Below are 13331 nucleotides of genomic sequence, written 5' to 3'. Positions count from 1 at the left end.
AAGTCAGAACAGGGGAACCCGAATTCAATCTGACCTTGTCTCACAAAATTAATTATATCTCAAAATTTACAAATCCATTGCTTACAATACTTCTTCTATGAGAAACTAGACTCAATAAGCTTTAATTCCATATTTTGTTCATCTTCTAATTCTATTCCTACAATTTTTGGTGATTTTTCAAAGTTAGTCTACTGCTGCTGTCCAAACTGTTTTAGTGCAAGCTGTTTATTACCATTTTTCCCCTAAGCTTTTAATAAATGATAATTTCATCCCTACTCAATTAGCCTCTCAATTGAGCTTATTTTTCTCAATTAACATTTTATTCTATCACTTTAAACTAGTTTACAACCTTTAGGAATCAGAATTTCAGAAATAGACTTTAATTCCAAATATTTTCACAATTAGGTCCTAAAAATCAATTTCCATTGAAATTGCCTAATAAAATCATCTCATAAACAAATTAAAGCTTTAATTTCATTCTATTTAATCATAAAATTACAGCACTAAACCATGGTGACTTTCAATTTCATCCATGAAATCAAAAACTAATGAATTTAATAGTAGGACCTAGTTGTAAAAGTCTTAGAAACTCAAAAATTACAAGAAAAAGGGAAGGATTAACTCACTTGGTGCAAAAATTATGAAATACCAGCTTAGAGAACCCTCCTATGGCGTTTTTAGCTGCTGGAATTGAAGAGAAATGAAGAGAAATCTAGATATTTCCTATTTAGTCCTAGTTTTATTTAGTTAATTTTGCAATATTCCAATTTTACCCTTAATTTATCACTTTTTTCTGCTGATTTCATACCCTTGCCGTCCAGCCCAAATAACTTTTGGGTCTAATTTCCTTTTAAATCCTTTCTCATTAGACTAATAAGCTATTTAATCACTCTAGCAACTTTTACACCTATTACAATTCAGTCCTTTTCATTTAATTGACTACCCAAACATTAAAATTTCCTAACAAAATTTTAATACCACATTAATAACATTTAATAAATATTTATAAAATTATTTTTGACTCGGTTTTACGAGATAGAGGTCCCGATACCTTATTTTACCCAATTTCTTCAATAATTTCTTTTTCTAACTAATCACTAAATTGATAAAATTTTCCTATCAATATTTTCATACGATTTTCCTATCATATAAATTTTCAAGCAAAAATATTGAAATAAATTTCTCTTTAAATCGGATTTATGGTTACGAAACCACTGTTCCGATAACATTGAATTTACGCCATTACATTTAATATTTTAAATGTCTTTAAAAGTTATAACTAATTTTTATCAAAATAGTATTAATATTGATCATTACTTAAATAAATTACATAACTTACATAACTCATATAACTTACATAATTTACATAACAACTTACATAACTCACATAACTTACATAATTTACATAACAACTTACATAACTCACATAACTTACATAATTTACATAACTCACATAACGTACATAACAACTTACATAACTAATACATGTAGTTTCATCTAATAATTTCCTTAAAAGCATATAGTTTAAAGTTCAAATTTCATAACTTACATAATCTACATAACTTACATAAAACATAAAAATATATCATATCAAGACTTACATAATAAACAACTTACCCGTGTAACTTATTGCCAATTTTAGACTTCAACAACTACGAAATGGATAGGACTTGGATGAATTTCTCAAAGGCAAGCAACGAGTATCAAAATGGAGTGCAATCTTTTTTAGATTTTGCATTTCACAATTCAAGGCAAGAGAATATGATTCTTTGCCCGTGTGAGAAGTGTGGCAATATTTATTGGCATTATCGTGAAGTTGTCTACGAATATCTAATTGTTGATGGCTTCATTCGGGGGTATAAAAAATGGATTTTCCATAGAGAGTGTACACCTAGTGGAGCCTCTTCGACGATCAATCTGGGTTATCCTTATAGTGGTTACCGTCAGTATGTTAGAGAAGATGACATGGAAGGTATGATGCGGGATGCATTTAATATGCGGAGTGAAGGTTTCCAATCATTTCCACCAAACTATGTTGCATCTGATGATTATAATATCGGTGGGAATACTTTTATGGAAACAAGAAGAAGTGTACCAGATAAACAACCGAATGAAGAAGCGGCGAAGTTCTACACGTTACTTGGTGAAATGAATGAAGAACTTTATGAGGGATCAAAATTTTCGAAAATGTCATTCTGTATTCGCCTTTTCCACTTAAAATGTTTGAGAGGGTGGACCGGGAACTCTTTGACAATGCTGTTAGAGCTTTTGAGTGAAATGTTCCCGTTTGCAAAAATCCCTCAATCATGTAAAGACATGAAGAAAGTGATAAAAGATTTGGGCCTTGGGTACAACAAAATTCATAGTTGCCCAAATGATTGCATGTTGTATTGGGGTGATCGGAGAAATCAACAGTCTTGTCATGTTTGCGGTAAATCTCGTTGGATGAATAGAGATGCAAAAGATGTTAATGAGGATGAATATGGGCCACAGTCAATAAGGAAGACGAACAAGATTTTGCGATATTTCCCGCTAATCCCAAGGCTTCAAAGGCTATTCATGTCGTCAAAGACAGTTGAGTTTATGACGTGGCATCATGATCAGCGAACGGATGATGGATTATTAAGGCATCCTACAGATTCTTTAGCATGGAAATCATTTGACAATAAATTTCCAAGCTTTGCAAGTGATCCTCGGAGTGTAAGGCTCGGGTTAGCATCTGACGGATTTAATCCTTTTAAAATCATGAGCACCTCGTGCAAGATTTGGCCTGTGGTCCTTGTTCCTTATAATTTGCCTCCATGGCTCTGCATGAAGCAATCTTCTTTGATATTATCTATGATTATCCCCAGAGAGAAACGCCCCGGAAATGATATTGACATATATCTGCAGCCACTTATTGAAGAGTTAAAACAATTATGGGCGGGTATTGAGACGTATGATGTATTGAGAAAGGAGAACTTTTACCTACGTGCTGCTTTGCTGTGGACAATTAATGATTTCCCGGCATATGTGAATTTATCTGGTTGGAGTACCAGAGGACGTTATGCTTGTCCTTGTTGTGCTGCTCAAACGTGTTCACAGTGGTTATATAATGGGAAGAAGTTCTGCTATATAGGGCATCGTCGGTGGTTAGATGAAAATCATAGCTATAGATTTCAGAGGGCTTTATTTGACGGTACTGAAGAGTTGAAAAAAGCTCCTGAGCAGACCATTAGATCTGAAATCTTATTCATGTTAAAAGATATGGATTTCAGTTACGGGAAGCTGAATCAACCATCTAATAGGCAAACAAATAGACGATCGAGGGATGAATCTGATGATGAATCTGACGAAGAGGATGACCCTAATGAGGCGGACTTGTGGAAGAAAAGAAGTATTTTTTTTGAGTTGCCTTATTGGGAGCATCACATATTACGCCACAATCTTAATGTGATGCATATTGAAAAGAATGTCTGCGAGAACATCATCCAGACAATTTTAAACGTCAATGGTAAATCAAAAGATAATCTTCAGAGTCGACTTGATTTAGTTCACATGGGAATTAGGCGTGATCTTCATCCCCAAGTACGTCCTAATGGAAAATATTGGTTGCCGCCTACAATTTTTGCAATGTCAAAGGAAGAGAAAGAAATGTTCTGCACGGTGTTGAAGGATATAAAGGTTCCGGATGTGTATACATCAAATATATCTCGATGTGTAAGTCTTAAAGATCGAAGACTATATTCATTAAAATTACATGACTATCACATCTTAATGCAAGATCTACTTCCAGTTGCTTTACGGTGCTGTATGTCAAAGAAGGTAACGTCCTGTATAATTGAATTGTCTAATATAATGAAAGCAATTTGTGGCAAAGTTCTGAATGTTGAAGAACTTGAAAAAGTACAAGATCGAGCCGCTTTGACATTATGCAATTTGGAGAAGATCTTTCCACCTTCCTTCTTCACAATTATGGTGCACCTTGTCATTCATCTCCCTCGTGAAGCAATAAGTGGTGGGCCAGTTTTCTATCGTTGGATGTATCCAATTGAAAGGTGCTAATTTATTTCAAAGGCATTCACCTTTATACCTATAGTTACCAGTTTTGATAATGTTGTATATGGTGTTTAGGTTCCTAAGCAAATTGAAGTCTTATTGCCGTAACAAGCGTTATCCAGAAGGATCAATAGCTGAAGGCTACTTGGTAGAGGAGTGTATGACATTCTGTTCTAGATATTTAGAAGATGTTGAAACAAGATTGAATAAACCAAGTAGAAATGCCGGACTCAATGATCCTAGCTTGGCTGAAACTTATTTATTTCAAAGTTATGGAGAACCAATCGGCAAAGTTGAAATTGCAGAATTAGATGACCGATCTTGGATACAAGCACATACATATGTTCTTTTCCATCACGATGCACTTGAACAATTACGCAAGTAAGTTCTAGAATATGATAAATATTCATCTTTTTTTTTTATTTGTTTACTTTTTAACGAATTAAACATGTTTTTAACATAGTGAGTACAAACAAGTCTTAAGATCTCGTTCACGCTCACGAAGATTACAACATCGCGAGATTAATAGGTTATTCGCAGAATCTTTTCATGAATGGTTAAGCCAAACGGTATGAAACTCAACATTTTATTGACAAATAATAATGTTTTCTCATAACATTTACAATTACTCAATTTACTTTTGATTCAATAGGTTTGGAGTGGGAATGTCGTTAATGACGAAGTTAAATGGCTTTCCCAAGGTCCGAATCGAGTAGTAAAAAGATATAGTGGCTTCATCATGAATGGATTCAGATTTCATACCAAATATCGCGAGAGATTGAGGAGAACTCAAAATTGTGGAGTAGTTGTTAATTCTTTAATTACAAGTTACGCTAGTGCTAGGGACAGTAATCCTGTCGAGGGAAATGTGGAATATGACGGACTTTTAACCGACATTATTGAGTTGGATTACTATGGAAAATGGAAAGTTGTCTTATTTCGATGTGATTGGGCTGATGCTAATACTACTCGCAGAATTAAAAATGATCAGTTTAGTTTTACAATGGTGAATTTCTCTCGATTAATTCACACTGGAGAACATTTGATAGACGAGTCGTATGTATTTTTTTCTCAAGTTAAACAAGTTTTTTACTCGAAAGATCCAATTGATGAGGGTTGGTACGTTGTACTCCGAAACACCCTAGAGACTTGTTTGACATGGGGAATGGAAGTAGAGATGACATCGTTGAAAGATCAGAAACTTTGCCTTTTCCAGAACAAAACTTAAATGAAAATATCCCTAGTACTAGTACACAATTTCAATGGGTTCGTCAAGATGTGGACGAAGATATTTACGATTTATGATGTAGTAAGATTTTATGATTTTTTTTATATGTAATGTTATAATTTTAACATTGGTCATGTTATATAATTTAACTATTTTATATTTACTATTGTTGTTATTTCTTACTAAAATTTTAACTATTTTATGTGTTGCAGGAAAAATGCCTAGAAGAAGATTAAGAGATCTTAGTATTGTACAGAATACTACAAATTCGGAAGAAGTAAGTACTGAACAGCAGACAGTTGTTGGATCTTCAAACATGCCGGAGGCATTCGACGAGTCTGTGGAATTTCAAAGTAATGTTAAGTTTATTTTACAAATTGTATTAAATTTTATTACTGATTTACTTTTAAATTTCAATATAGTAATAATATATTATTTTTCAGCTGAAAATGGTGGGACGCGCAGAGGTCGAAGACGTACGCTCCTAACAGATTTATATAACTTAAATTCTGTCGAGAGTGTCAAAGTAACTAGAAACAACCATGGTCAGCCTGTTGGACAAGAAGCTCGACTTTTAGCAGGCTATTTGGGCATTATAGCACGAAATGCCAATATGTTGCCCATCAACTATGAATCATGGCATAACATGCCTGATAGCAATAAAAATCAAGCTCTCTCTAATATTAAGGTAACAAAACGTTAATGTAATTTATAATCCTTTGGTTTAAATTTCATTTATATTTAATTCCTAAACTTGTGTTTTTTAGGAGCGGTTTGCTTTAGAGGTCTCTGATGCCTATATCAAGAAGGCATTGGGTAAAAAATGGAGAGACCATAAAAGCAGTTTGAAAAAAGAATATTTTAAAAAAACCAAAAGCCTCGAAGAAAAATTGCAAAATGTCCCACCGGGAATGCTGAGGTACCATTGGGAAGATGCGGTTCGATTTTGGAATTCGAAGAAAGGAGAGGTATTATGTACTTGCAAACTCTTATAAATTTTTCGGTTTATAGTATTTACTATATACGTAATAATAATTTCATTATGTAGGACCGTGAGCAAGTTGGAACAAGCGGCAGTAAAAAAAAATTTACGCATTACCAGCAGGTCGAGAAGTTTTGCTTGTGTAGCTCGAAGCACGGTACTATGGATTTATTAATTCTATCAAGTATTAATGATTTTTTACTATTAAATAATATTTTTACTACTATATTGTAGGAAGCCTTGTCTAGTCAAAAAGTTGGACGCCTTCAGCTTTTTGACATTACGTACAGGAAAAAAGATGGAACTCCGATGACATCCGAGGTGCGAAATTATGGTATATTTACTTAATAAAATTTGATTCATTATAAATATTTATAATATTTAATTATAATGTTTTAATTAAATGCTTTTATTAGTTTAATTTTAAATAATGTTATGTTGTATTCCTTTTATTGTATATTTCGTTTCTAACTCTTTGGTGATTTATTAGGAGAAACTAAAAGATAAGAAGGCGAGTATGAAGCGATCGCTTGATCGATAGTTCTGTTAATTTTGAGGATATTGATAACAGAATTATTAATGAAGTTTTGGGTCCTGAAAGGTATGGTTGGGTTAGATTTCAAGGATCTGGTGTTAACCCAACCCAATTTTTTGGATCCACCTCACACCAATACATGCCTTCCGGGAGTCAAAGTCAAGCTAAACTTCAGAGGCTAAAAGATCAGATAGTTCAGATACAAGCTAGCACAGATGAGAAAATTTCTCAACTCAGAGCGGAGGCAGCAGCGAGGGAGGCGGAGGCAGCAACGAGGGAGGCGGAGCAGAACAGCTACAGCTTCAGTCTATGATGACTATGTTCCAACAATTTCAAAATCCGCCATCTAAGACATTTGTTTTCTTGTAACTTTTATCATTATTGTAAGAATATTTTGAATATTCATTTACAATTTATATAATATATTTCTCGTATAATTTTGTATTATTTAAATTTGCGGGTTCTGGTTGGATTTCACAGTATATTTGCTATTTTTTGGTTGAATTTCTTGCAAGAGGGTTGGATATAGGTGCAAAATGCATATTGCAAAACTGGGCAAATTAGCGGCGTTTTTTATATAAGCGCCGCTAAAAGTCCTGGTCTTTAGTGGACTTTTTTTCAACAAAACGCCGCTAATTTTAGCGGCGTTACATATAGCAACGCTTTTTGCGGCGCTTTAAAGACAAAAAAAAAACGCCGCTAAAAGTTTGTTTTCATGTAGTAAATACATAAAAACCAAATAAAACAAATAACAAATTTTTATGATACTATTTTGGTGTTTTAATTTTTTAAATAAAATTTATCTAATTATTTATTAACTCTTTTTCTAGATTTCTAACAAATTGTGCATGTAGTTATTATTTCAGTGTTTTCCACTGCTCTAATATTTTACTTTCTCTATATATTATATCTCCAATTAATTGTTTATTTGACCCGATTCATACTCCATTAGCAGAATTGACGGTAGCTATAACCATTGCCATATGCTTCGCTGTCTTGTGGTTCAGAAGAAAATCGTTACCAAATCAAGGAAACAAGAATGAGGATGGTAGGATTGAGGCATTCATCAAAAAGTTCTGGGTTCCTATACATTGTGTTATTACTTAACTTATATGTACCCTTAAATGGGTTAAGCTAGCCCAATTACTAAAGTTGTAAAGATTTGTTATTTAAATGGGATAAACATAAATTTTTATTCAATGTGTAATTCGATACTTAAACTTTGATTTGATACAATTATATACATGAAATTTTAATTACAATTCAAGTGTATAAATAAAATTTAATTTTAATTCAACTCTACATATTTGAATAAATGAATACATCAATTAATTTTATTTCAATAAATATAATTATTTATGTATGCAATATGCTAACGTAAAATGATGTTATATTGATAATTTTGTTAGTAATTTTGAATTACTATTTAATATATTTATATTTAAATTTAAATAAAACATATAAATATTACATGAAAATTTTATTTTTATTTCTTTTAATAATAAAATTAGATTATGGTATATATTCACACAATTTGGGTGAATTTTCTATTATTATATATACTAGAAATTTTGTGCCTATACATGTAGAAAGAACATATTTAAAACATAGATATATGTTTAAATTATAAATAAAATGAAATTAAAACAGATGAATACAATTATTTATCATAGTATTACCATCGAATATCCTAAGTAGATGTTGAGTTAATTTGTAACACCATATCAAATCCCAATCAACAACATTATTAATATGCACAATTGATAGATGTAATAAAGGTTACATAATAAATTTAAAATATATAAATAATTAAAATAAAGTATTATTATTGAGTGGTAGTTTTAAAGTTTTTCCCAATATAATTGGCATGGGTCTAAATTACACCATATGTATATCTTTATTGTTTTAAATTAAAACAATTAAAATATTCTTGAATAATATTATTTATTTTAAATACAAAAACGTATTTTCATAACTTCTCTAATCGAGTTGGTGCTCGCCTGCGTGATTAACCCATGACACCAATTCAATCCAGAGTTTAAATAATAGTAAGTGTATATATATACAATTGATGGAGGCAATAAAATATACATAATAAAATTAGAATATAAAAAATAAAAATAAATAAAGTTTTAGTTGAGTTGTAAATTAAAATTTTATTAATTCAATTGGCATGTGTTCAAATCCTAGCAAATACATAATTTTTTGTTTTTTAAAGTAAAAATATTATAATACCCTCAAATAATAAAACTTAATTTAATAATGGTAGGGCATTTCTATAATTTTCCTATTCAAGTTGGTGTCTAGTTGACTCGTGATACTAACTCAGTCAAGAGTTTTAATTTTTAACGAAAACACTAAATAAAATATTAATTTTTAATGTTGTTGGCATGACAACTCGCATGACAATCCATGTACACATCATGCTAACATAGCGTCATTTATCTTATATGTCACACTAACAAATAATTCAAAAATTATAAAAATTCAAAAAAAATGTAAATATTCATAAAAATTCAAAAAAAATCAGTATAGAGTATATGAGGACTGTCATACAAGCTGTTGCACTTAAAAACTTAACATTTTAGTTAGTATTTCCATTAAAAAACATATTTCAATTTTTTTTCAAAAGGTTAATGGTCAAATTTGATTTTTTTAAAAATTTAGGATCAAATTTAACTAAAAAATAAAAATCAAATTGATAAAAGATATAAATACTAAGGATTAAATTTGATATTATGCATAATTTAAAAGTGATTTGGAAAGAGGATGAGTTATAAGTTGGAATGATTATTGGTAAACAAATAACGTTGAATCTGGAGAATTTGCTTGTATAACTTTGAGAAAGATTAAAGTACGATTTGGAAACTGGATTTATGATACTAACAAATATAATAACTTTATGTCTCACTTTGTGGCTTCATTATCAACACTGTTTAAAATATCATACGAAAAATATATGCAAACAATTGATAAAATTGAAAAAAAAAAGTTTAAAAGTATCAGTGGAAATTTTCTTTAGCTTTGTGTTACTCAAGCCTATATTCTTGCTTCCACTTCTCCTTAAGGTGGAATGCTCCTCTATCGATATATTTTTACATCCCACAGCTTCAGCATATCGTTTAGTCTTGTTCATCTTCGGTACAAAAACACTCGATCAGTGAGTAATTACACACTCTTTCTAGAGTGGCTATTTCTCGATAAACCTCTTAGCTATCTTTACACCTCTACTTCTTTTATTCCTAAACGGTCATTTAAAGGCCTTAAGTGGTGATCTAAGCTATTTCTCTCTCGACGATAAAATTTATCTCCTATCGTCTCACTGCCGACCTCAACCCCTGTTATGACCTCTCATAAAAATGTCTTATCAAAATGGAGTCATATTCCAAGAGCAGGCATTGAATCAGATAATGAAGTATGTCGGTCCAATTGATTAAATATTTGCCTGGTCTTGGGTTCAGACTTTTCTTTGTTCAGTAGGCAGTCAAGTACATCCTACATGCATACTATATATAAATACAATATAGAAAATAAATAATTAAAATATGATACAATATGACAAAATAAAAAGAAATGATACCATCATTGACATAACATATATAATACAAATTATTTACGTTTCAAATTTATTATTATTAAATTTAATTTTTTTATTATTAAAAATATCACATGTGAACTCTTGATATTGAAGATAATGGTAGAGGTTCATAATCTTTATCGAATTATAGTTTAAATACTTGGTTCGGTAAAAATGGTTTAGATACTTAATTCAAAAAGCGGCATAATTTGAGGGTGGCTTATTAAATCAAACTTAATTATTATTTTTAGATAAATATTATTACTATAGATGATTTTAATTTAATATATAATATCATACATAAATTTTGATTTTAAAAATTTTATATATAAAATTTTAATTTAATTTAATTTTCATATATCACTAATAATATATCAAATTAACGTGATATTATTAAATCTGATTGTCAATTATGGATCGGGCCAAGTTGGGCCAAAATCAAAAAAAATTGCCCGAAACTCGGCCCATTTTCTAAACAGCCTTTTTTTTTATTATTTAAACCCCTTTTTTTGAGCTTATATTTTTACCTAAATTTTTTTATTTTCGAATGAATCTTCAAGTTTAAACGGATATCCCAACCTATAATCAGGTTTAACCATGTTACTATTGATTACCCTTTTTGGGATGGAATCTACTGGAAAGTTGTAGCTTTCCAAGGGTGAAGCTAAGAATGGTGATAAAATTAAGTTTTTAGGGTGGACCCACTTATATATTCAAGAACCTTCTGTTCCTTTTTTAATCTGACGTTCTCATCCACCTAGTTTTGTGATATTCTCATCACTGGCTTTTTCTATCAAGTTCAGTCCATCAAATTTATCCTATATGTTAGAGTGCTCGACATGAAATCTAAGAGTCAAGATCAGTTACTCTCACATTACTTATTAACGAATCATTACCGTCTCTTCAAAAGAGATAATTGTGATGTCATGATTATGATATTCATGTAATTTTTGATAAATTAATGATTTGTTGGTATTAACATTCAAGTTAAGTGGTGAAATATTGATTCATGGGTCCGTGAATTGCTAAGCAAATCACAAACAATATTCATTTTAACCAATTATTTAATCAGTTCATAAAATTTAATGGTTGATGTAAATAGGTCAATTTGCCCGGGCCCGAAGAAGAAACCAAAACACAAAAAAAATACAATAAATGAAACAGTCCATTAATTAAAAGTCCTTTTAACAGTCCAAAACCTAAAATTAATACATGACCCTAAACCCAAAATTAAAACTCCTAAACCTAGACCTGACCCAAAAATAGGCCCAATAAACCCAAATGCCTAAACAAAGAAACTCTAGGGTTTCCTCCTCACATTTGCGCCGCAACCGCAGACGATCCCAGCCCTCGCGCCGTACGACCGCCTTCAACGCCTCCGTACGCCCCACGTCAAGTGCCACATATCCCCACAGCTGGCTCCATACCTCCGTACCTGCAAACAAACGAGGCAGAACAGCAGCGAATGCAAACAAAATAGAAATATTGTATTTTTTATTTTGATTTTCTTTTTTTTCTTCGGCTATAAAGCCGAAATTTTAATCCTTGTAATCAGTTACACAAAAAAACAGATATTTACGCAATCCGCGATAAAGAGAAATCAGAATAGAACTAGAAGGTGATTTTTTTTCCGAACGCCTTGTGTTTCTTCTTTTTTTTCTGCATCTGTTTCATCTTCCTTTCGTGTTTCATATGTTTTCTGCATAATATAATAAAAAATGAAGCATACTTTCAAACGAGCCATCGGGGACCATCTCTTCTTCTTCGAAATCGAAGCTTGAGATGGGTTTTCGGGCTAAAAATCTTACCTTTAGAGCTGAGGCTTAGAGTAGGAGAATGAAACGACTCCATGGGGAGCCACCGTCCATCAATTTCAATGGTGGAATGGGGCAGTCGAATGGTCAAATGGGGGGATGGGAAAACCCCAAAATTTGCTGTGTTGAAACCCTAAGAATTGGGTCTACTGCTTATGGCGAAAAAAAAAAGGGAATAGTAAGCTGCCATTCAATGGCTTTTAGTTTCAAATATTAAGCAAAACGATACCGTGTAAGAAGGGTGGGGGGAGCCTTTTGCGCCTAAAATGGTCTATTTATGCAAAAAGTCCTTCCCCTTGCGCACAGCCTTCAATTTCCGTCCAATTTGCCTACCTTGTGTTTTAAATTTAGCCCTGTAATTTGTGCATGTTTGCGCTTTGGTCCGTATCTCTGCTCTGCGTTTTAGAACTTAGGTTATTTCTAGTTCTAGTCCTTTTACATTGACGTGCATCACACGTTGGCCCTCTTTTGATTATTTTATTTATAAATTAGCCCATTCATTTTAATTGTATTTTAATTGAGTCCATTTGATTTACATGGTCTATCATTTTTTTATCAACTTAATACTTTCTATACATGTATATACATACTTTTTTGAATTAACATGATAATATTAGCTCCTGTTTTTATAAAGTCTTTATTTTAAAGTTTTCTTTTATCATATTGTTTTAAAAAATTATATATTACTTCGCTTTTATTCATATAATATTGTGCATATATAGTTCATGGCAAGACTAGTTTTTTTTTTATATTCTATATATTATTAATTCTACGTTACTTTTACATACATAATTCCTTTTAAACCTACTTGTATATTTGTGGTCGTATTTTTTAGCCCATCATATATATAATTTATTCTCAAGAACACATCTTATTATATATATATTTAGAACCTTTCACGTTTTACATAATATTTAAATTGTCTTTCACCATATGTACATGTTTAAGTTCTAGTCATTTTTCCATATTAATTTAAAATTTGTCGTATTCTTCATTTTTAAATTATTTTATTATTAATCTAAGGTTTTCATATATTATTTATTTTAGATATGTACTATTTGTTTTGTGTTGTTACATATTTTCATTTTAAAACTTGATGTATCCTTAAAATCGTTTTATCATTCTTTTAAAAAAAGTTTTCATATATTTTATATACA

The 13331-nt window shown here is 31.1% G+C and overlaps 1 long non-coding RNA gene across 1 annotated transcript; it reads right to left on the bottom strand.

Annotated features, from left to right (window-relative positions):
* Positions 1–11507: 11507 nt before the first annotated feature.
* LOC108472490 (uncharacterized) lies at positions 11508–12502 on the bottom strand. The gene is made up of 2 exons (XR_001869553.2): positions 12169–12502; positions 11508–12059 (listed from the first exon to the last, which is right to left on the bottom strand). It is a non-coding gene; the product is annotated as an uncharacterized LOC108472490 (long non-coding RNA).
* Between the last annotated feature and the right edge of the window lie 829 nt (positions 12503–13331).

The sequence above is a fragment of the Gossypium arboreum genome, chromosome 11 (assembly GCF_025698485.1).
Source record: "Gossypium arboreum isolate Shixiya-1 chromosome 11, ASM2569848v2, whole genome shotgun sequence".
NCBI classification, from domain to species: Eukaryota; Viridiplantae; Streptophyta; class Magnoliopsida; order Malvales; family Malvaceae; genus Gossypium; species Gossypium arboreum.
Note: the sequence above shows the minus strand (reverse complement) of the source record. Positions and strands in the feature narration are given on the sequence as shown.